At 43.4% G+C, this 22,904-nt stretch overlaps 1 protein-coding gene across 1 annotated transcript in view; it reads right to left on the bottom strand.

Annotated features, from left to right (window-relative positions):
- Positions 1-22,904, bottom strand: part of POLD3 (DNA polymerase delta 3, accessory subunit) — a 713,420-nt gene that overhangs the window by 689,247 nt on the left and 1,269 nt on the right. The gene's annotated exons all lie outside the window — the stretch shown is intronic.

Genomic DNA, 22,904 nt, shown 5'->3' on the forward strand with positions numbered 1-22,904 from the left:
ATGGGGTAAAAAGGTTTATACTTCTGCTACATTGTCTATTAGGGCTTTGAACTGTCAATTTCATATGCTGAATCAGCAATACCTTTTGTCTGTATTTCAACAAAAGATGTCATCTGTGTCTATTGGTGCGGATAATCAGGAGTTACAGGATTTATTGCATGCTATTGAACAAGTGGGTAAACATACCCTGCATTGTGGTTTTGATTCTTTGGAAGCTTCTAGTAGGGCTGCAACAACTGGCGCTGTTATTAGAAGACATGCTTGGTTAAGGGATCAAAGCTTGCTGGATCAGATTAAAGCCAAACTTTTGGATCCCCCTTTGCAACACGATGTTCTGTTTGGGTCCAAAGCTGAAGAGGTATTGAAGAAAATGGAAGACAAAGCCAAATCTATGCAGACGGTTAAGGATTTTCTACAGGTGCAACCTCCTAGATTTAGCAGACACTGGCCAACTAAACCTTGGTCCTTTCCAGGCTCGGTCAGGTCTCAGAGAGGCAGATTCAGGCGTTCCAGAGGTAGGGGACAGTCACAGTCCCATTTTAGGAATAGGCAGTGGAGTGCCCCCTCTCCCAAGGGAGGTGAAGATAAGTCTCAGCCCTACCGAAAACAGTCTTTATGACTCTCCCTTTCTGGTTCCAGGGGCTCCTCTCCTGGAAGCTCCTTTGGGTGGAAAGATTTCTCTTTTTTATTAAAATTGGAACCACATAACCCGGGACAAATGGGTTCTGGACATAGTCTCAAGAGGTTACAGATTTCATTTCGACACTTTGCCAAAACCGAACGGTTGGCCAGACCTGCCAAATCATCAGTGGGCAGGGGCACAATGGCAGGTTCAGTCCCTCCTGGCTATGAGGGCCATGGAATTGGTGCCAAATTTAGAAATAGGGCAAGGTTTTTATTCCAGACTTTTCCTGGTTCCCAGGAAGGAAAATTCGTGGAGACCAATCCTGGACCTCTCTGTACTAAACACCTTCCTAGATATACCAAAATTCAAGATGCTCACTCTGCAGCAGCTGCTGCCTATGTTGGGCAAGAATGCTTGGATGGTGACTTTGGACTTAAAAAAAGCTCGAAACATTACCAGTTCTCTGTGCTGCCCTTTGGCTTATCTACTGCGCCCAGGGTCTTTACGAAGTGCCTGGCACCAGTAATGGCATTTTGCAGACAGAAGGGGATTCAAATTTACCCTTATCTGGACGACTGTCTTCTTCAAGCGGACGACAAAGACACTCTACTTCGGCATCTAACCTTTGTGCAGCGTCTTCTTCAGTGCCTCGGTTTCACAGTGAATCTAAAGAAATCAAACCTGGTACCCACACAAAAGATTACTTTCCTGGGTGCTCTTCTGAGTACTTCAACCCAGATGGCTTCCTTGACACCAGACAGAAAAGTGCAACTGGTTTCTTTTTTCCGACACCTGGCTTCAATGAAACAGCTGACTGCAAGAAAAATTCTGCAGGTTTTGGGTTTTTTGGCCTCTTGCATTCTGCTAATACCATATGCAAGGCTGCATATGAGGAAACTGCAGTGGTACCTCAAGAGTGTCTGGTCTCAGCATTACCACAGTTTGGAAACAGTGGTCACGATTTTGCCTTGTCTCCAGCGAGAGTTTCTTTGGTGGGCCGAAGCCTGTCTACAGAACAAGGGGAAGCCTTTTTGTCCTCCGCCGACCAACCAAGTTCTGACAACGGATGCTTCAGATTATGCATGGGGAGCCCACATGCACGGGAGATGTCTTCAGAGTGTTTGGACGAAGGAGCAAACACACCTGCACATAAATTTGAAGGAGATGCTAGCTGTACAGAATGCCCTGATAGCCTTCAGGAACCTTCTTCTACCAGGACAATTGTTGATACGGACAGACAACACTACAGTGATGTGGTACATCAACAAGCAGGGGGGCTCTCATTCTTACCCCCTGTGCAGATTAGCCATGAATCTCTGGTACACTGCTCTGACCTGCAGTGTCGACTTACAGGCGCAATTCCTGCCAGGGAAAGACAACACTCTGGCAGATGCATTGAGCAGATGCATTTCAGATCCACATGAATGGATGTTGGATGTTCGGATATTCAGGATGATTATAAAGGCTTGGGGATGTCTCGACATAGATCTCTTTGCATCCCCTCAGAATCATCAACTTCCAACATTCTGCACAAGGACCTACCACAACCTAGCATGGAAAGTGGATGCCCTCTCATTCAGTTGGAAACACCTCTCAGTATATGCTTTTCCTCCCTTTCCTCTTCTACCTCAGGTACTTCTGAAGATAAAACAGGACAGACCGCACATGATTCTACTGGCTCCCAATTGGCCTCGGCAATTCTGGTATTCCACTCTGATGAACTTGGTTCAGGAGCCTCCCTGGATTCTGCCTCAAATCCCTCATCTACTGTTTCAACGAGACGGCCTGATACGGCACAGTCATGTCAAGACTCTGCATCTAGCTGCCTGGCGGATCCAGGGTCTGTAAACACCTCTGCCCTTTCCAAACAGGTATTGGATGTAATCCTTGAAGCTAGACGGCCCAGCACTAAAATATCTTATGCGGGAAAATGGAAAAGATTTTGCTCCTGGAGTCAAGTCCAGGGTGGTGATTCTTCTGTTCCGAACATTCCTCTGATTTTACAGTATCTGACAGAGTTATTACATACGAGCCTATCTTTTTCATCTGTTAAGCTTCATGCTTCTGCTATTTCTGCACATTACGATACAGATCCTCCGATTTTTTCTCATCCATTACTTAAACAATTTCTTAGAGGGGCTAAGAATATTCGGCCCCCTATAAGGGCTCCTGTTCCCACTTGGGATCTTGACTATGTTTTGGAGAAATTAACTTTGTCTCCTTTTGAACCTGCAGCTTCCACAGATTTAAAATTTTTGTCTTGGAAAACTGCTTTTCTTTTAGCTATTACCTCTGCTAGAAGAATTTCGGAATTGCAAGCACTCATGGCTGTGGAACCCTTCCTTATTTTTCATCAGGACAGGGTATCTCTATGGACTAATCCCACATTTATGCCCAAGGTGGTTTCGGCAGTGTCCTTGAATCAGTCTATTCATTTGCCTATCTCTTATCCTAATCCTCAAAGTGAGGAAGAAAGTATTTTGCACTCTCTAGACGTGCACAGACAGCTTCGTCTATACCTGGACAGGACCAAGTTATTCCGGAAATCTGATCAGTTGTTTGTCGCTTATGCTCCTACTGTTCAGGGGAAAGCAATCACTAAACAAACTATTTCCAAGTGGATTGCCCATTGCATCAAGTTCTGTTACTCTTATCATGGCAATCTGGTTCCTGTTAATGTTAGGACTCATTCTACCCGGGCTACTGCTACTTCAGCAGATTTTCTTTGTGGGGTTCCTACCAAGGATATTTTGGAAGCTGCTACTTGGAGTTCTGTACATACTTTTTCTAAGCATTACAACCTCCCTCTCTATTCTAAATCCAGGACAGGTTTTGCAAGGTTTTGTGACCGCTCCCTCTGTTTCTCCTCCAGCCTCTCTTTCTTAGATTTGGGACTCAACCCTACAGTGATGACTGCAACAGTGAACCATGAAGGACATAGTACAGTTGTGTACTCTTACCATAAATGTAGATGTTCGAGTGTGTTCACTGTTGCAGTCCGGGTTACCCTCCCTCCTATCCCCCGGGTTACCCTCCCTCCTATCCCCTCTTTTGTTCTTTCCTTGAGTATTGTCTGTTATGAGGTATTTTGGCTGCTGAGGTTTTGGGCATGGTTTCTTTTTTAGCCTTTTCTTTCTGGGCACCTGACATCTGGGGCAAGAAAAACTTGGGAAATGGCGTCAGCTGAGGTCTTTATACCTTCCGGCACATTGACGTCAGGATAAATGCGACCTCAGCTGGCGCCCGATCCAGACTTTGGGATTCTGGCCGATCGGGGGCTGCTGCTGGCAGGAAGAACCCTACAGTGATGACTGCAACAGTGAACACACTCGAACATCGACATTTATGGGAAGAGTACACAACTGTACTATCTACCTCATCCCACCTATAACCTTCTATGTATGCTTTAGAACTGCACTGCTACCACAATTCAATGTCACCCATCCAGAGTAACAATGACATCAGTTAACGTGGCCTCTAACTGGAGGACTTATGGCCCCAGAACAAAATAAAGGGAAGGCACACAATATATATAAAATTACGGGGAAAAAAAGAAAATCGACAAAAAAACGGTCTCACAGCTGTCCTTCAAAAACAGAAAACAATGCACCAGCAAAAAAAGTCTTTATTCATTAGTATGGCTCATCTTCTCACCATTTTCTCTCAAAACCTTCTACTTCATTACTTCTGCTTCATAACCCTGTTTTTGCCTCTCCCACCTAACAAACCATATACACATGCCCGCAGAATAGCTTCATAACAAACACATTGTTTACTGTCTTTTCTATAATTTGCCAATACTAATTTATGCCTTTTAGAAGTTGTTCTATTCTACATTGTAGCACTTGTCATCCTTACATTTGTACTGCACTCTGCATCACTCAAACTTGTACATATTCTCATTTTACTATTTTGTGTTAATTTTATATTCATTTTGTTCTTCCTGTGGATATTTTCTCCCTGGGCCTCTGCTCAGTCGGACTTTCCAGGTAAATAAAAGACAAAAATAGTAAAGAAAATTGGCACTTTGTGAACAACGAAGTTACTGGCAAAGACTCCTCAAAATCAGGAAAAAAGGACCACGAATGCTATACAAGTTCAGCTGAAATGTCAAAGTAATCAGACACTTAAAAACTTGTTTAGAAATATATACTTATTTATTGAAAATAAAACATTTTAAATGCCTGAGCCTTTTCACCCTTAACTGGGTTTCAGCAGATCAATATATACTACTCAGAAACAGCCCCTCGTGGTCCTGCAAAGTGGTCCTAGCAACAGAGAACTGAGAAAAGCGACTACTTTCCTGATTTAAGTATGTTTTGCTGTTTTTTTTACCTAAAATACCTTCTCTTGCTTACTTTGAACAAGCTTAAACTGTTTTTTTAGCTGTTTGTTGCATTATATATTATCTGCACTTAAAGTTACATTTGGTCGAAAATTGGTCGAAAGTTTGTTTGTTTGTTAAATTTAACTGTTGAGGCTGCCCACTAAAGTGTGCTAGCCTGTGTAACTGATTTATTACTGTTTCCTGCATTTCTGTGTACTTTCTATCACAAAAACAAAAAAACAAAAAATATCCTTGTTTTCCCGCCTCTCCTCGACTAGTTTAGACCAGTATACAGGCTTTGCTGTATTCTGGGCTGTGGTGTAGTTCCTGTGTTGTCCATTGCCTTACTTGGATAGAAGGAAGTTTCTTTGCTCACCAGTGGGAGTGGGGAGCCTTGACCAGCCTATCTGTCCCTGAAGGAGTGATCTCAGCACAAGAGCTTGTAGTAATTGGTTGTTTTGGACCATTCCCAGCTCTTTTGAAGTTCCCTGTTTAAAATCCGCCTTTGCGCGATTGTGCACATAGCCGGTTAAACAAGGTTAATTTTTTGCTGGCTCTGCCAAGTCTGCTCTTCAAATTTTCCCTTAAGTAAGCTCTACTCTTAGAATTATCAGTCTACTCGCTATATTATAAATCTAGCACTTGTTCTCAAAACCTCTCTTCTAAGTAAGCACTCTCAAACCAAAGTAAGCACTACATCCACCTACCACCCCTGTGAATACCCACTTCCCTTAAAGGCACAGCACTCCCTTATACTATTCTAGCATGTCGAGTGGTGGATCACCGGCATCCTCTCCGGTTCAGCTGGTTAATCTGGGAACCTTGAGACAATGCTACAATTGTCTCATGTACACAGACAACCCTCTCCTCCTCCCAACAAACACAAATACATGTGAGAGATGCAACTATATAGCCAGACTAGAGGCTGAACTCTCTCAACTCAGGACTGGCATGACCAGACAGGAGGAGAAGGTAACCACACACACAGCAAACCCAGTCCCACATAGACCTACCACAACTGCAAACCAAACACATAACACAAAGACATACTCGGAGGCTCTAATAAAAAACTTACCAAAACAACAGAGGCTCCCAAAGCAGACACCCAAAAATCCACCACCTCAAAACATAACACATGAAACACATACTTCAATAAAGCAGTGTGTCAAACAATCACAGCCCTTAAGGCCAAACACCATGCCTGATACACTAGTAATTGGTGACTCTATAGTCAGACACACTGACGTTCCGCTTACCAGGCTGAACAAGGAGAGGGTAACGGTGAGCTGCCTGTCGGGAGCTGGGATCCGCCACATAACACATGCACTCAGGTCACTCCAAAGCAAGTACAAATATGACTCCGTCATTGTCCATGCCGGCGTTAATGACCTGAGACGTACCTCCCTGGACTACATGAAAAGAGACAGAGGAGCTCTCTGATTATGTAGCCCAAGCTGGTATGACCCTGACCCTGAGCAGCATCTTCCTCACCAAGAATGATGCCATAATACAAGATCAAGATGACCAGCTTTAATAATTGGTTCAATTACTGGTGTCATTCTAGGGAGATCCAATGTCTGTCTGCTTGGGATGACATGCTGGACAAGCCACACTGCTTCGCAAGGGACGGCTTGCACCTGTCATCAATGGGCTTCCGGATATCGGCTAAAGCTCTTGCCACCCCCATAGTGCCTTTTTTAGGCAAGGCTCAAAAGACAAACCCACCTCCTTAGAAAACAAAAATGGAAAAAAACTAAGGGTAATGCTGCTCAACACCAGAAGTCTAAATCTCAAGATGCAGGCTCTCGAAGCACTCCTCAGTATGGAGAGCATCAATGTCTGTGCAGTAACTGAAACCTGGTTCAAGGCTCCTGAGAGCACCCAAGCTCTACCAGGCTATACCTCGTATCATGCATTTCAGCCCCAGAACTCGGGCCGAGCCACAAAGGGAGGGGGAGTGTCCATATTCATCAAGGACACCCACACCTCCATGTTAGTGGCAACACATGAAGCATCGGAGACCATCCAGGTGCTACTAACCGTAGAAAAAACTGCTATACAACTGGTAGCATGTTACAGACCACCCTCCCAATCTCAGGAACCCCATTCAGCCTTCCTGAAGACATTGGAGGATATGAATGTCTCACCAAATACCATCATATTGGGAGACTTCAACTACCCTAACATAGACTGGGTGCATTATTCTAGCCCTAATACCCTAGCCCAAAGGTTCCTGGAATTCATTAACTCGAATGCAATGGAACAGCTAGTCACCTCTCCCACAAGGGGAGAAAATATACTAGACCTGATCATCACAAACATGGGGACAAAATGCTCCACACCGGAAGTATACCCCTCACTAGTGAGATCTGACCACAAACTAATCACCCTGGATATTCATATCCCACCTCCACCCCCAGCACAAAAGACTACAGTGAAAAACTTCTCAAAGGCCGACTTTACACTTCTCAAGACTGAGATGGTATCCTTTAAGCCCCCTGGGCCAGAGGAAACCACATCCCACAATGCTGAATCCTTCACAAATGCTTTCTACGGACATCTCCAAGAACGCATGGATCATGCAATCCCAAATAAAACCAAGACCCTCTCCACCAAGGACAGGCGTCCTGTCTGGTGGACCCCAGCCATAAACAAACTGTATAACAAAAGAAGGAAGCTACTGCAAGACAGAGCAAAATCCCATAAAGGGACCTTATCTCTGACCAGCACTAGCAAAAAACTATGTTCATTCATAAAAACATCCAAGGCCAAATTTGAGAGAAAAATCGCTAAGGACACTAAAGATAACCATAAGGCCTTCTTCAGCTATGTTAGAAACCTGGGCGGAAACCCTCAGATATGCTCAGAGTTAGTTCATAACGACAAAAAATACACAGAACCCACAGATATTGCCAACATACTGGCAGACAGGTTCAGTGCAAACTTCTCCCCTCCCTCACCCCCAAAAGAAGAAATAGTTATCCCAGCTGAATGTAGCCTCCCTGTCATCTCAGATGTCCAGGTGAGAGTCACTCTCAGCAAAGCTAAAAATACAGCATCTATGGGACCTGACGGTATCCCGGGTTGCGTGCTACGTAATCTCCAAGAGGAGCTAAACCCACACATAAAAATGCTGTTTAACCTTAGCCTTACTACAGGATATGTACCTGAACACTGGCGTACAGCAACAGTGGTCCCACTCCACAAAGGAGGCTCCTCTACAGACCCTGGAAACTATTGCCCCATAAGCTTAACCAGCCTGGTCTGCAAAGCTATGGAAAGAATCATTATGGAACTCATAAACAGAGACATCGGGGACCTACAGACACTTGATCCTACCCAGTTCGGCTTTGTAAAGGGCAGATCCTGCCTTTTGAACCTGGTTGTCTTTTTTGAAACAGTCACTAGAGCCATTGATGAGGGCAAAGCAGTCCATACAGCCTACCTGGACTTGGCTAAAGCCTTTGACACAATACCCCGCTCAAGCATCATAGACAACCTCAACAGCTTAAATGTAAACCCATATGTCACAAGATGGATTGCAAACTGGCTAAAGGACATAACCCATAAAGTCAAAATCGCTGGAGCTATGTCAGACTCAAAGCCAGTCACAAGTGGTGTCCCACAGGGCTCTGTCCTGGGACCCCTATTGTTCGGCATTTATTTCTCAGATGTGAAAGCAAACATGGGTGGGTTGTGGCTGACAAAGTTCGCAGATGTCTGCAAACTAGGCGCCATAGTCGATACACCAGCTGACACATGCATCCTACAGAAAGGCCTTACTGAGACGGACAACTGGTGCCGAAGTCATGGCCTTAAATTAAATGCCAAAAAATGTATAGTCATCCCCTTTGGGAAAAACAAAGTACCCACAAATTATCACATAGGCAGTAACCCACTGAGTACGGAAAAAGTAATCAGAGACCTGGGGACCCAAGTTGACAGTGACCTCTCATTCGACACCCACGTTGCCAAAGTGGTTAGAAAGACTTTCTACCTTGCCCACCTTATCATGAAGGGATTCACATCCAGATCAAAGGAGGTCATTGTACCCCTATGCTCCTCCCTTATCAGGCCCACGATTGAGTACAATGCCCCATTTGGTATGTACCTCACCCGGCACCTGTGGCAGCTGGAGAGACCCCAAAAGTACCTCACCAAGAGGATCAAGGGTCTCCAACATATGTCATATGCTGCCAGACTAAAGTAACTCCAGCTCTATTCAGTAGCATGCCGCCTACTCAGAGGTGATCTATGCCTGACGTACAAGGCCATGTCCAATCAGGAAATGATGGACATGCTCCATCTCAAAAAATCCAAATCCACCAGAACCACGAGAGCTAAAGATCTAAACCTCAGCACAAATCTGAATAGGACATGCTGGAGGGATAGATTCATAGCTCAGAGGCTTCCCCACACTCTGGAACAGGATCCCAGTTCATGTTAGGCAGAGCCCCTCATTGACTCTCTTCAAGAGAAATCTTGACGAGTGGATGGGAGATCGTAGGTTTACCGCGGGGGTCATCTCTGTGTCACTACTAGACAGAGGCACAGTAAACTAAATCTATATTTTTGTACCATTACATGGGGTGGCGAAAGCCACTTACACTATGGCTAGGCTTATAAATGCCCTAGGGCAGATAGCCTAGTACTAAACTATGAAACTATGAAAGTATTTGTTTTTTATTAAGCTTTTTGACACAAAACAGCCCTCAATACTCGCACACATATACATCTGCTGTTACTAACACTTTTGACACTGATTATCAGTGCCTTTTCTACATATATCTTATATTTGCCTATTCTGTAGATGTTTTACTTCATCTCCAGTGGCCACGAGTTGTCCTCACAGTGTTGGAAATAATTTGTCTCCATTTTTACGTTTACACAAGTGTGTGTGTGTGTGTGTGTGTGTGTGTGTGTGTGTGTGTGAGACACATACACCTATATACCATAGGTATACATCTCTATGGGGAAATTTTGATCAAGCTCTCCTCTGGTCGACAACTGTTTAGGTGGCAAACCCTAAACAGATGATTCACAGGTCTGCAAGATCACACAATTCTTGGGGTAGGGAAATATGCCTTTTCCCAGAGATCTCAGAGTTAATATGTATATATTACATATACAGACACACACACACACACACACACACACACACACACACACACACACACACACACACACACACACACACACACACACAAAATTAGCAGGGGGGCACTTACCCTCCCCTGTAAAAAGCAATGTTTTACTTTTCAAAAAAAAAAACACAGTGTTTTGTATGTGCTGAGATTTCTGGCTTGGCACATGCATAGTAGCATGTTGGCATTTGCAAAGTCGACCTTTTTTGTGGGAAACTTTATGACCGCTGATCACACATACACACAATTAGCAGGGAGTGTAGGAGGGCACTCACCCCCCCTGCAAAAAGCAAACAGTGTTTTGCATGTGCTGAGATTTCTTGCTTGGCACATGCATAGTAGCATGTCGGCATTTGCAAAGTCGACTTTTTTTGTGGTCAACTTTATGACCACTGATGACATGTGTGGATCTTTTTACTCTTATTTATATTTTTTATTTATTTTACCTTATTTATGCTGAAACACCGCAGTGGTGCAGCGGTAGCGATGTTGCCTCAGAGCAAGAGGTTCTCCCGTTCGATTCTCGGCTGGTGTGCGGGGAGTGCCTTCTGTGTGGAGCCTACATGTCCTCCCCGCGGTTGGATGGGCGTTCGAAAGACATGCGTAAATGGGCATGCCTTCGTTGAAGGTTGAACTTCGAGCTAGCACCTCAGCATTCGTCAAAATCTACTGCCAATCATTAGCGGACCGGAGTTCTGCTGTGGTGACCCCTAACCGGGAAAAGCCGAAAGACAACAACAACATTTTACCTTATTTATGCTCATTTATGTTCACTGGGGTTCAAGTGAAGATTTTTCAGTGCTTCGATTTTTTTTTACTTGTATTTTTCTGTATTAACATAGTTACTTTACTTTTTAGTAACGTTGATATGCAAGCCATTTTTCAGTGGCAGCAAAGTGTGTGCGTGTGTGTGTCAGTTAAGTTTCTGTGCCATAAGGTGGCAAACTATTCTTAACCTGGATTCTCAATATCACATTTTTTTTTATTTAAATTTTTCTGTTGGAGCGTTTTGTTCCCACACCCCCTTTGCAGGTCTCCTGCAACCTTTTCATCACCTCAGAGGTCACTGCACTTCAGAGAGAAGAATGTACTAACTTCAGTATAACAACAACTCACAGCTAGCCATGATCATTTAACTGCTGCATGATTAGTCTTCACAAAACTGTATCCACCCACCCCCATAAAAGAAGCAAATGGTAATATGCTCTTTTACGAAAGAATTGTTCTGAAAGTAGAAACTGCTGTCTTAATTAATGCAGTGGTATAAAAGGTCTAGGTGGTAAAAAGGAATGTCACGCATGGTGATACTGGGATGCTGAACTGTAATGAACACCAAAATGCATCTCTGTGGTAGGTAAAACCCAACCTGACTAATGGAACTTAAAAGTCAAAACAGAAATTGATTCTAGGAAACCAAGTAAAGCTTCTTTATATCTGATGGTAGAAACAATAAAATCCTAAACATTGTCAGTACACAGGCCTCCACATACTGTGTTTTTCAAGTGCAATACAAAAAGAACATCAGCCACATCATACAGTGTTTAAAGCACTGAGCTTAAGCAAATGGTTTAGGTTCAAAGGTTCATAGGTAGGTATTAGGCTATTGCACCTAGGGCCTATATAAGCCTAGCCAAAAGGTACCCTGGCTTTCGCCACCAAAGAAAATTATTTTCCTGTGCCACTGTCGAGCAGAGCCACAGAAGTGATCCCCGGGGTGAATTTCCTATCTCTCATCCAATCATCAAGATTTTTCTTGAAGAGTGCTAATGAGGAGCTTTGTTTGATATAGATAGGTAGTTTGTTTCAGAGTATGGGAAGCTTCTGGGACAGGACTCTATCCCTCCAGCATGTTCTGTTTATTGTGGTGACAAGGCTTAGGTCCCTAGAGCATATAGCTCATAGAGACTGGGATTTCTTTAAGTGGAGCATGTTCAAAAGCTCTGGGTTTGACATAGCTTTGTGTGTTATGTGTTAGGCAAACATCGCCTCCGAGTAGGCGATATGCGACGGAGTAAAGCTGCAGTTTTTTTAGACGGTCTGCGTAGGGCATCTGTTTGAGGCTGGTAATCCTCTTTGTGAGGTATTTCTGCGGCCTTTCCAGTTGTTGTAGATGTCTTGTGAGGTACATACCAAAAGGGGCGTTTACTCGTCACTCATTAGACCCATTATGGAGTACGAGGGGAAAAATGACCTCTTTTTTCCTGGATGAGAAACCTTTTGTGATGAGGTGTGCCACGTCGAAGGATTTCCTGACTACTCTGGCGATATGATTATCAAAGCAGAGACTACTGTCCACCTGTGTCCCAAGGTCTCTTATCACACTTTTGGTGTCAAGTAGACTACTGCCTATGTGGTAGTTCATGGGTACAGAGTTTTTACCAAAAGGGATGACAATGCACTTTTTGGCATTGAGCTTGAGGCCATGGCTTTGACACCAGGCATCTGTCTCAGCGAGGCCCTTTCGTAGGATGTCCACATCTTTTGGAGTTTTGATTATGGCTCCTAGTTTGCAGTCACCTGCAAACTTTGTTAGCCAAAGACCTTCTGTGTTAGCCTGTACTTCAGAGAAGTAGATACCAAACAGGAGAGGACCCAGGACTGAATCCTGTGGTACTCCACTTGTCACTGGTCTGAAGTTGGATTTGGAGTCTGCTACTTTCACAGTGTGGGTTCTGTCAGTGAGCCAGCTGGCAACCCATCTTGTGACATAGGGATTTATACCTAGTTTAGTGAGTTTATCTATAATGCCAGACTGGGGGATGGTGTTGAAAGCCTTGGCGAGATCTAGATAGGCTGTGTGAACCACCTTAACCTCATCGACAGCTTTGGTGACTGCTTCAAAGAAGTCAGTCAGGTTTAGGAGATATGATCTGCATTTTACAAACGCGAACTGGGTGGGGTCCTGAGTTTGGAGATTACATTAATGTCATTGTTTAGAAGTTCCATGATGACACATTCCATAGCCTTGCAGACCAGGCTCGTCAGGCTAATGGGGCGGTAGTTTCCGGGGTCCGTGGTGGCTCCCCCTTTGTGGAGTGGGATAACAATCGCTGTGCGCCATTCAGTGGGCACATAGCCTGAGGTGAGGCTATGATTGAACATGGGGTGTGGATAAGTTGATCCAAGGCATTGGAATTTATAAATTCCAGAAAACGTTGAGCACAAGAGTCGGTACACGAGTAGTTTTCCCAGTTAATGGTGGGGTAGTTGAAATCGCACATTATTAGGATGTTAGGTTGTACCCTAATATTTTCCAGTGTATAAAGAAATGAGGAGTGGGAATCCTGGGACATGGTGGGGGATCTGTAGCAAGCTACAATTTGGATTGCGGTCTTGCCCAGAGTTAGTTGCACTTGGATAATCTCGGATGCATTATGCTGAGCAACTAGCCTGGAGGTGTGGACATCCTTAATGAATATGGACACGACTCCTTTAGTGTTTTGGTCCAGGTTAGGTGGCCGAAAAGTGTGGTATGAATTACAGTCTGGTAATGCAGGGGTACTCTCTGGAGCCTTGAGTCAGGTCTCTGCCACTGCACAGATGTCAATGTTCTCCATTTTAAGGAGTGCCTCAAGTGAGTGCATTTTGAGGTTTAGACTTCTAGCACCGAGTAGCAATACCCTCAGATTCTGCTTGCTTGTACCCGTTATGGTGGTGAATTTTTCATTTGAACCTTGCCTAAAAAAGGCACTACAGGGGTGGCTAGAGCCTTAACCAGTATCCGGAATCCCAGGGGCGACAGGTGCAGGCCATCTCTGGCAAAGCATTGTGGTTTATCGATCATGTCATCCCAGGCAGACAGATACTGGATCCCCTTAGAATGACACCAAAAGCTTAGCCAATTGTTGAAGTCAATCCTTTTGTCCTTATACTGTGGTATCATTCTGGGTGATGGCAGGATGCTACCCAGGGCTAGGGTCATACCTGCCTGGGCTACAAGATCAGACAGCTCCTCCATGTCCCTTTTCATGTAGTCCAGGGAGGTACGTCTCAGGTCATTCACACCAACATGGACAATGACAGATTCATATTTGTACTTGTTGTGGAGGGACCTGAATGCATGCGTTATGTGGCGGATCCTGGCACCCGACAAACAGCTGACAGTAACTTTCTCCTTATTTTCCTGGTGAGCGGAACATCAGTGTGCCTGACTGTAGAATCACCTATGACTAGAGTGTTGGGTACATTGTTATGCCTTATGGGCTGTGATTGATGCATTTATGCCAGGAGGGCTGTCTGCCTTAAGTAATACAATCCAACAATATTCGCCATATTTTGTGAAAATTAACATTACACATATGTTTATTGCTTCTACCATCACATATAATGAATCCAGATCCAGCAAAAGGCCAGTTACTTGTGATGTGCAACAGAGCTCAGTGCTGGGATCCTCTCTTGTTCAGAATATACTTCTCTGAAGTCAAGACTAATGTGGAATGCCTCTGGATGACAATGTTTGCCAAAGACTGCAAGCTGGGGGCAATCACCGAATCCCCCAGTGATGTAGATATCCTTCAGGAGGGTCTAAATCAGACAAATGATTGGTGCCAGAGCCATGGCCTAAAATATACTGTTTGGGCAGCCAAACACCTCCTGCAAATTACAATATTAATAGCACACCCCTAACAGTAGACTCAGCGGTGACAGATCTAGACACACAGATAGACAGTAGCCCAAACTTTGACTGCTATGTCTCCAAAGAGAAGTTGTTCTATGTAGCATGGCTTATAAGTAAAGGTATGGCATCCAGATCCAAGGAAGATCTAGTCCCACTGTACTCAGCCCTCAACGGGCCAATAAAGTACAATGCGCCACTTGGCATGTACTTAACTAGGCACTTAAAAGAGCTGGAGTGACCACAGAGGTTCCTCTCAAAAAAATACAATGTGTTAACAACATGTCCTGTGCATATACACTAAAAGCCCTATCCCTTTACTCTGTCTCCTATCAACTATTAAAGACTGACCTATGCCTAACATACAAGGCACTCATAAATCTAGTCTTAATGGAGCTGCTACACATCTGCAAGACAGTCACCCATTTTAGGGATCTAAAATCTAGTTACTGACACAAACAAAACATGCCAGAGATATAGGCATAGGACAGGCTTCCTAGTCACGTTTAACAGAGGCCTTCCCTAGCCCTTGTCAAAAGCAATTTAGATTAATGGATGGGGAATAGCAAATTCACACCTGGGATGGTGCCTATGTCAATCTGTAAAATACTAAAGATATATGCACAAACATATGACATCTTCTTGCCCCTAGGGGTCACACTGGGTAAAATCCAGTTACACTGGCTAGGCTTATAACAAACCACTCTTAAGCCATTAGCCTAGCAATCTCTTAAGAACCTACATGGTTTATAATACTTGAACAGCTGAAATTTAAAATTATGCGGATTACTATTTTTAAAGCATACACAGATGAATATTGGAACACAAGTTGCAGTCAATGTTTAAGATGTCACAAACCCTAGTCTTAAACGTTCTGTTACTTATCAATTCAAAATAGTTTGCTTACAGCACAAGCAGCTATATGAATAACAATGATTATGCACGTAAATAATAAACACTTTTCAAAGAGTGCTAGCAAACAGCTGTCTTCTTAATATATTTGCAATATGTGCAGTTTAAACACAGAAGGGGTTCTTAGCTACTGTATTCTATAGGATCTCTTAATTTTTTTTTTCTGATAACAAAGTGTGTCTTTTACACTGCGCAATCTCTTATAAAGAAAGGCTGTCTGTGCCACTGTCAGTTTGGAAACTTGATATTGCCATCATGTTCCAGTGTTTCTTAACTAAATTTCTTACAGCACTGTAACTGCTATTAAAAGTAACAAGGAAGTGCAGTTTATTACAGCAGTTCTACTATTGACAAGTTCTGCTTCAGCAGTTTCAGTGCTATACAAGGAGCCTGTCAATTTTTCTTAACCTAACATCCTGGAGGCATATGTGCACTTCTATGCCAGTTACACCTTCACAGAAGCACACATATGATGAAAGCTGCTGTGCAAATACTGCTCAAGATAGCCAAATGCACTCTCTCTTACCAGACTTTACATGACATACAGTGGCTATAAAAAGTGTACACACCCTGTTAAAATGCCAGGTTTTGTGATATTTATGAGACCACAATAAATCATTTCAAAACTTTTCCCACCTTTAATGTGACCTATAACCTATACAATTCAATTGAAAAACAAATCTGTTAGGGGAAACAATATAAAAAATAAAAAACGTACGATAAGCTGGCTGCATAAGTGTGCACACCCTTAAACTAATACTTTGTTGAAGCACCTTTTGCTTTAATTACAGCATTTGATCTTCTTGTGTGGGAGTCTATTAGCATGGCACATCTTGACTTGGCAATATTTGCTCACTCTTCCTTGCAAAAGTGCTCCAAATCTGTCAGATTGCAAGGGTAACTCTTATGCACAGCCCTCTTCAGGTCACCCCACAGATTTTCTATTGGATTTAGGTCTGGGCTCTGGATGGGCCATTCCAAAATTGTAATTTTCTTCTGGTGAAGCTATTCTTTTGTTGATTTGGATGTATGCTTGGTGTCACTGTTGTGTTGAAAGGTGAAATTCCTCTTCATCTTTCTAGCAGACACCTGAAGGTTTTGGGCCAAACATGACTGGTATTTGAACTATTCATAATTCCCTCCACCTTGACTAAAGCCCCAGTACCAGCTGAAGAAAAGCAACCCCAAAGCATGATACTGCCACCACCATGCTTCACCATGGGGATGGTGTTCTTTTGGTGATGCAAAGTCTTGTTTTTACGCCAAACGTACCTTTTGGAATTGTGGCCAAAAAGTTCAACCTTGGTCTCATCAGACCATAACACATTTCCCACATGCTTTTGGGAGACATGATGTATTGTTTTGCAAATTTTAGCCAGGCCTGGATGTTTTTCTGTGTAAGAAAAAGCTTCCGTCTTGCAACCCTACCCCACAGTCCAGACATATGGAGAATATAGTACACAACCAGTACTTGCCATAAATTCCTGCAGCTTTTTCAGTGTTGCTGTAGGTCTCTTGGCAGCCTCTCTGACCAGTTTTCATCTTGTCTTTTCATCAGTTTTGAAGGGATGCCCAGTTCTTTGCGACATCACTGTTGTCCCATACTTTCTCCACTTTTAATGACTGTCTTCACTGTGTTCCATGGTATATCCAATGCTGTGGAAATGTTTTTGGACCCTTCTCCTGACTGATATCTTTCAACAATGAGATCCCTTTGATGCTTTGTAAGCTCTCTGTGAACCATGACTTTTGCTGTAGCAGGCAACTGAATAAATGTCAGGAAAATCCTACTAGTACAGCTGAACTTTATTTGGGGTTAATCAGAGTCTCTTCAATTGATGGCAGATGTATACCCAAGAAGACTGAATGCTGTAATTAAAGCAAAATGTGCTTCAACAAAGTATTAGTTTAAAGGTGTGCACACTTATGAAACAAGCTTATTGTACTTTTTATATTTTTTCACCTAACAGACATTTGTTATTTTATCTTCATGGCTTAGTTAAATGTCACAATATGCTATTTTTATGGTGGGGACACAAGTTGGCAACAACGGGGTGCTAAACCAAGCTTTCCCTCCTAACAGCACTTTCTTCTTTCTGGAGAAAAGAGAAACAGTGAATCATTTTATTGTTTTAGCTACTGCATATATTAAGTGGTCTGGTCTAAGGACCCTTTTAAGCCACAAGCTGTGCCATATGCAACAAAAATTACAAGACTTTAGGAAAGCAAAGCAACAGCACAATTAAATATACAAAGAAGGTAAAAATGACAGCACCAGTAGTTTTAAAAACAGGACAAGACAGTATTTATATTGGTGCAAGTTAACCATAGGTACTTACAGAAGTGTGCAATAAGATCTTTCATGTCTACTGAGATGTAAAACATTAATACACTAAGTGTCAGCACTGAGAGATTCAGGTTCTACCAGCCTGTTATGTTTCTTTGTATGGCTTTTTCTCCTCCATTTATTAAATTCATTTATTTCTAACTTCCCTTTCCTTCTTTCAAATGAAAAAAAAAGGAACTTAAGCGGGAGAGGGAAAATAAAATGTTGCTCATTTAACCAGAATAAAAAGCAGGGAATGTGTCACATCTCTCAAATGTCCCCGATTTTCACCCAGATTTTATCTCTGTCCCACGTAATTCCTCCTAAAACTGATGACTTTTGGAGAAAATATGGTTACACTTTTTTATTTCACAAAATGTATATTAATTCACATTCTCTTATTCTGAAAATGTTTCAGGTACTAATATTTTAAAACAGTGTCCCAGATTGTTTCTGAATTTGTCCCCGAGTCATTGAGAGCTATGGAACCCCCCACCCCACACACACACACACACACACACACGCAGTGCCACAGATGAAGCAATAGAAGAAAATATGATGTGCATTTGGTATCGGCAGCAATAATAAAATTAAATGGCAACATTAAAGACAAAAACATGCACAAGCCAGTGCATTTCTTCATGCCAGTCCCAAGCCCGGATAAATGGAGAGGGTTACTTCAGGAAGGGCATTCGGTGAAAAACCTCTGCCAAATAACATATGCGGACAACAATACAGATTTCCATACCAGATCGGTCGAGGCCCGGGTTAACAACGACCGCCACCAGTACTGTTAGACAACAGGGTGCGGGTGGAAATTGGGCTACTGTTGGCCGAAGGAGGAGAAGAAGAGGGGGAAGGCATGCCTGAAAGCAGAAAGAGAGGAGGAAGTTTAGGAGTGTAGTAGTGAGGGTAGGAACTTTGAATGTTGGCAGTATGACTGGTATAGGGAGAAAGCTGGCTGATATGATGGAGAGAAAGAAGGTTGATATATTGTGTGTGCAAGAGACCAGATGGAAGGGGAGTAAGGCCAGGTGTATAGGAGGTGGGTTCAAATTGTTCTATCATAGGTTCATAGGTAGGTACTAGGCTATCTGCCCAAGGGCATTTATAAGCATAGCCAGAATGTGTTGGCCTTTGCCTCCCTTTTGAATTAGTTTCCTGGGCCTCTGTCTAGCAGGGCCATTGAAGTGATCCCAGGGGAAAATTTACGATTTCCCATCCACTCGTCAAGATTTCTCTTGAACAGAGTCAGTGAGAGGCTTTGCGTAACATAAACTGGGATTCTATTCCAGAGCAAGGGAAGTCTCTGGGACAGGAATCTATCCCTCCAACATGTCCTGTTTATTGTTGTGCTGAGGTTTAATTCACTGGAGCATGTGGCTCGGAGAGATTTGGTTTTCTTGAGGTGGAGCATGTCCATTAATTCCGGGTTGGACATGGACTTATATGTCAGGCAGAGATCACCTCTGAGCAGGCGGTAAGCAACCGAATAGAGCTGGAGTTTCTTTAGTCGAGCTGCATAGGGCATCTGTTTGAGGCCCATGATCCTCTTGGTGAGGTACTTTTGTGGTCTTTCAGCTGTTGTAGGTATCAAGTAAGGTACATTCCAAATGGGGCATTGTACTCGATTATGGGCCTAATGAGTGATGAGTAGAGGGGCACAATGACCTCCCTTCATCTGGCTGTGAACCCTTTTGTGATTAGGTGGGCTACACAGAAGGAATTTCTAACCACTTTGGCAATGTAATCATGGTGTGAATGGGAGGAGAAATGGGGTAGGGATTATCCTGAAGGAACAGTATGCCAAGAGTGTTTTGGAGGTGAAAAGAGTGTCGGATAGAGTGATGTTTATGAAGCTGGAAATTGATGGTGTAATGATGAATGTTGTTAGTACATACACTCCGCAAGTTGGGTGTACGATGGATGAGAAAGAAAAAATTTGGAGTGAGTTGGATGAAGTGGTGGTGAGTGTACCCAAGGGTGAGAGACGGGTGATTGGAGCGGATTTCAATGGGCACGTTGGTGAAGGGAACAGAGGGGATGAGGAAGTGATGGGCAGGTATGGTGTTAAGGAGAGGAATGCAGAAGGTCAGATTGTAGTGGATTTTGCGAAAAGGATGGACATGGCTGTAGTGAATATGTACTTTAAGAAGAGGGAGGAGCACAGGGTGACATACAAGAGTGGAGGAAGATGCACACAGGTGGATTATATCCTATGCAGGAGGGCCAGTCTGAAGGAGATTGGAGACTGTAAAGTGGTGACAGGAGAAAGTGTAGTTAGGCAGCATAGAATGGTCTGTAGGATGATGTTAGCGATAAAGAAGAGGAGGACAAGTGTGAGAGCAGTGCCAAGGATCAAATAGTGGAAGTTGAAAAAGGGTGATTGTGAGGTGGAGTTCAGGGAAGAGTTAAAACAGGCACTGGGGGGCAGTGAAGAGTTACCAAATAGCTGGGTAACTAGAGTAGAGATGGTAAGGAAGCCAGCTAGAAAGGTGCTCGGTGTGGCATCTGGACAGAGGAAGGAGGACAAGAAGACCTGGTGGTGGAATGAGGAAGTACAGAAGAGTGTACAGAGGAAGAGGCTGGCGAAGAAGTGGGATTGTCAGAGAGATGAAGAAAGTAAACAGGAGTATAAGGAGATGAGGAGCATGGCAAAGAGAGAGGTGGCAAAGGCTAAGGATAAGGCATATAGAGAGTTGTATGAAAGGTCGAACACTAAAGAGAGAGAAAAGGACTTCTACCGATTGGCTAGACAGAGGGACCAAGCTGGGAAAGATGTGCAGCAGGTAAGGGTGATAAAGGATAGTGAGGGAAACGTACTCACAAGCGAGGAGAGTGTGTTGAGCAGATGGAAAGAGTACTTTGAGGGGCTGATGAATGAAGAGAATGAGAGAGAGAAGGTTGGATGATGTGGGGATAGTGAAACAGATTAGCAAGGAGGAAGTACGGGCAGCTATGAAGAGGATGAAGAATGGAAAGTCTGTTGGTCCAGATGACATACCAGTGGAAACATGGAGGTGCTTAGGAGAAATGGCAGTGGAGTTCTTAACCAGATTGTTTACTGAAATCTTGGAAAGTCAGAGGATGCCTGAGGAGTGGAGAAAAAGTGTTTTGATACCTATTTTTAAGAATTAGGGTGATGTGCAGAGTTGTAGTAACTACAGAGGGATAAAACTGATCAGTCACAGCTTGAAGTTATGGGAAAGAGTAGTGGAAGCTAGGTTAAGAAGGGAGGTGATGATTAGCGATCAGCAGTATGGTTTCATGCCTGGAAATAGCACTACAGATGCAATGTTTGCTCTGAGACTATTGATGGAGAAATATAGGGAAGATCAGAAGGAGTTGCATTGTGTCTTTGTGGACTTGGAGAAAGCATATGATAGGGTGCCTAGAGAGGAGTTGTGGTATTGTATGAGGAAGTCAGAAGTGGCAGAGAAGTATGTAAGAGTGGTATAGGATATGTATGAGGGTAGTGTGACAGTGGTGAAGTCTGCAGTGGGAGTGACAGATCCGTTTAAGGTGGAAGTGGGATTAAATCAAGGATCAGCTCTGAGCGCTTTCTTATTTGCAATGGCGATGGACAGGTTGACAGACGAAATCAGACAGGAGGCCCCATGGACTATGATGTTTGCAGATGACGTTGTGATCTGTAGTGTGAGTAGGGACCAGGTTGAGGAGACCCTGGAGAGGTGGAGATGTGCTCTACAGAGGAGAGGAATGAAGGTCAGCAGGACTAAGACAGAATATGTGTGTGAATGAGAGGGAGGATATAGGAATGGTGAGGATGCAGGGAGTAGAGTTGGCGAAGGTGGATGAGTTTAAAGTACTTGAGATCAACAATTCAGAGTAATGGTGAGTGTGGAAGAGAGGTGAAGAAGAGAGTACAGGTAGGGTCGAATGGGTGGAGAAGAGTGTCAGGAGTGATTTGTGACAGACAGGTACCAGTAAGAGTGAAAGGAAAGGTCTACAAGAGGGTAGTGAGACCAGCTATGTTGTATGTGTTGGAGACAGTTGTATTGACAAAAAGGCAGGAGTCAAAGCTGGAAGTGGCAGAGTTAAAGATGTTAAGATTTGCACTGGGTGTGACAAGGATGGACAGGATTAGGAATCAGTATATTAGAGGGTCAGCTCAGGTTGGACGGTTTGGAGACAAAATCAGACAGGCGAGATTGTGTTGCTTTGGACATGTGCTAAGGAGGGATGATTAGTATATTGGGAAAAGGATGCTAAGGATGGAGTTGCCAGGTAAGAGGAAAAGAGGAAGGCCTAAGATAAGGTTTATGGACGTGGTGAGACAGGACATGCAGGTGGTTGATGTGACAGAGCAATATGCAGAGGACAGGATGAAATGGAAACAGATGATCCGCTGTGGCAACCCCTAATGGTAACAGCCGAAAGAGAAGAAGATTAAAAACAAAAACAAATATGTACATGTTAACATATCTTAAGCTATACCCACTATTTCTTTCTATCAGGGATTAAAAAGCAGCCACAAGATCTCATATGAGATCTTGTCCATGGAAAAAGTTGTTAAACACTTGTTTGGTTTCTAGGATTGCCACCTTTTAACAAGCCCAAAGTGGGGCATGGGGGTGGCTAGTAGGACATGGGGGGGTGACCAATATGACACTGGCCACAGCCCCACCATGACATTAGTAGAGGTGCTGAAGGAGATGCAGTATTACAGTTATGGGTACAACATTGTGAATTTATTACAGCATACTGAAAACTCACAAACCATTTAAATGAAATGAAGCATTACTGCAAAAACACATTACTCAGTTGCAACAATGCTTTCTTCAGTGCTATGCATGTATGTTATGTAATGCACAGCCACTGACACTGTGGCGACATAAAACATTTTCATCAAGAGCAGGAGAGTAAAAGAGTGTTATAGACAACCCGCATACACAGAGACAAGATCCATACACTGTACTTGGCAAGTAATCTAA

This window comes from Protopterus annectens, chromosome 5.part0, assembly GCF_019279795.1.
Source record: "Protopterus annectens isolate FY-2018-M chromosome 5.part0, PAN1.0, whole genome shotgun sequence".
NCBI classification, from domain to species: Eukaryota; Metazoa; Chordata; order Ceratodontiformes; family Protopteridae; genus Protopterus; species Protopterus annectens.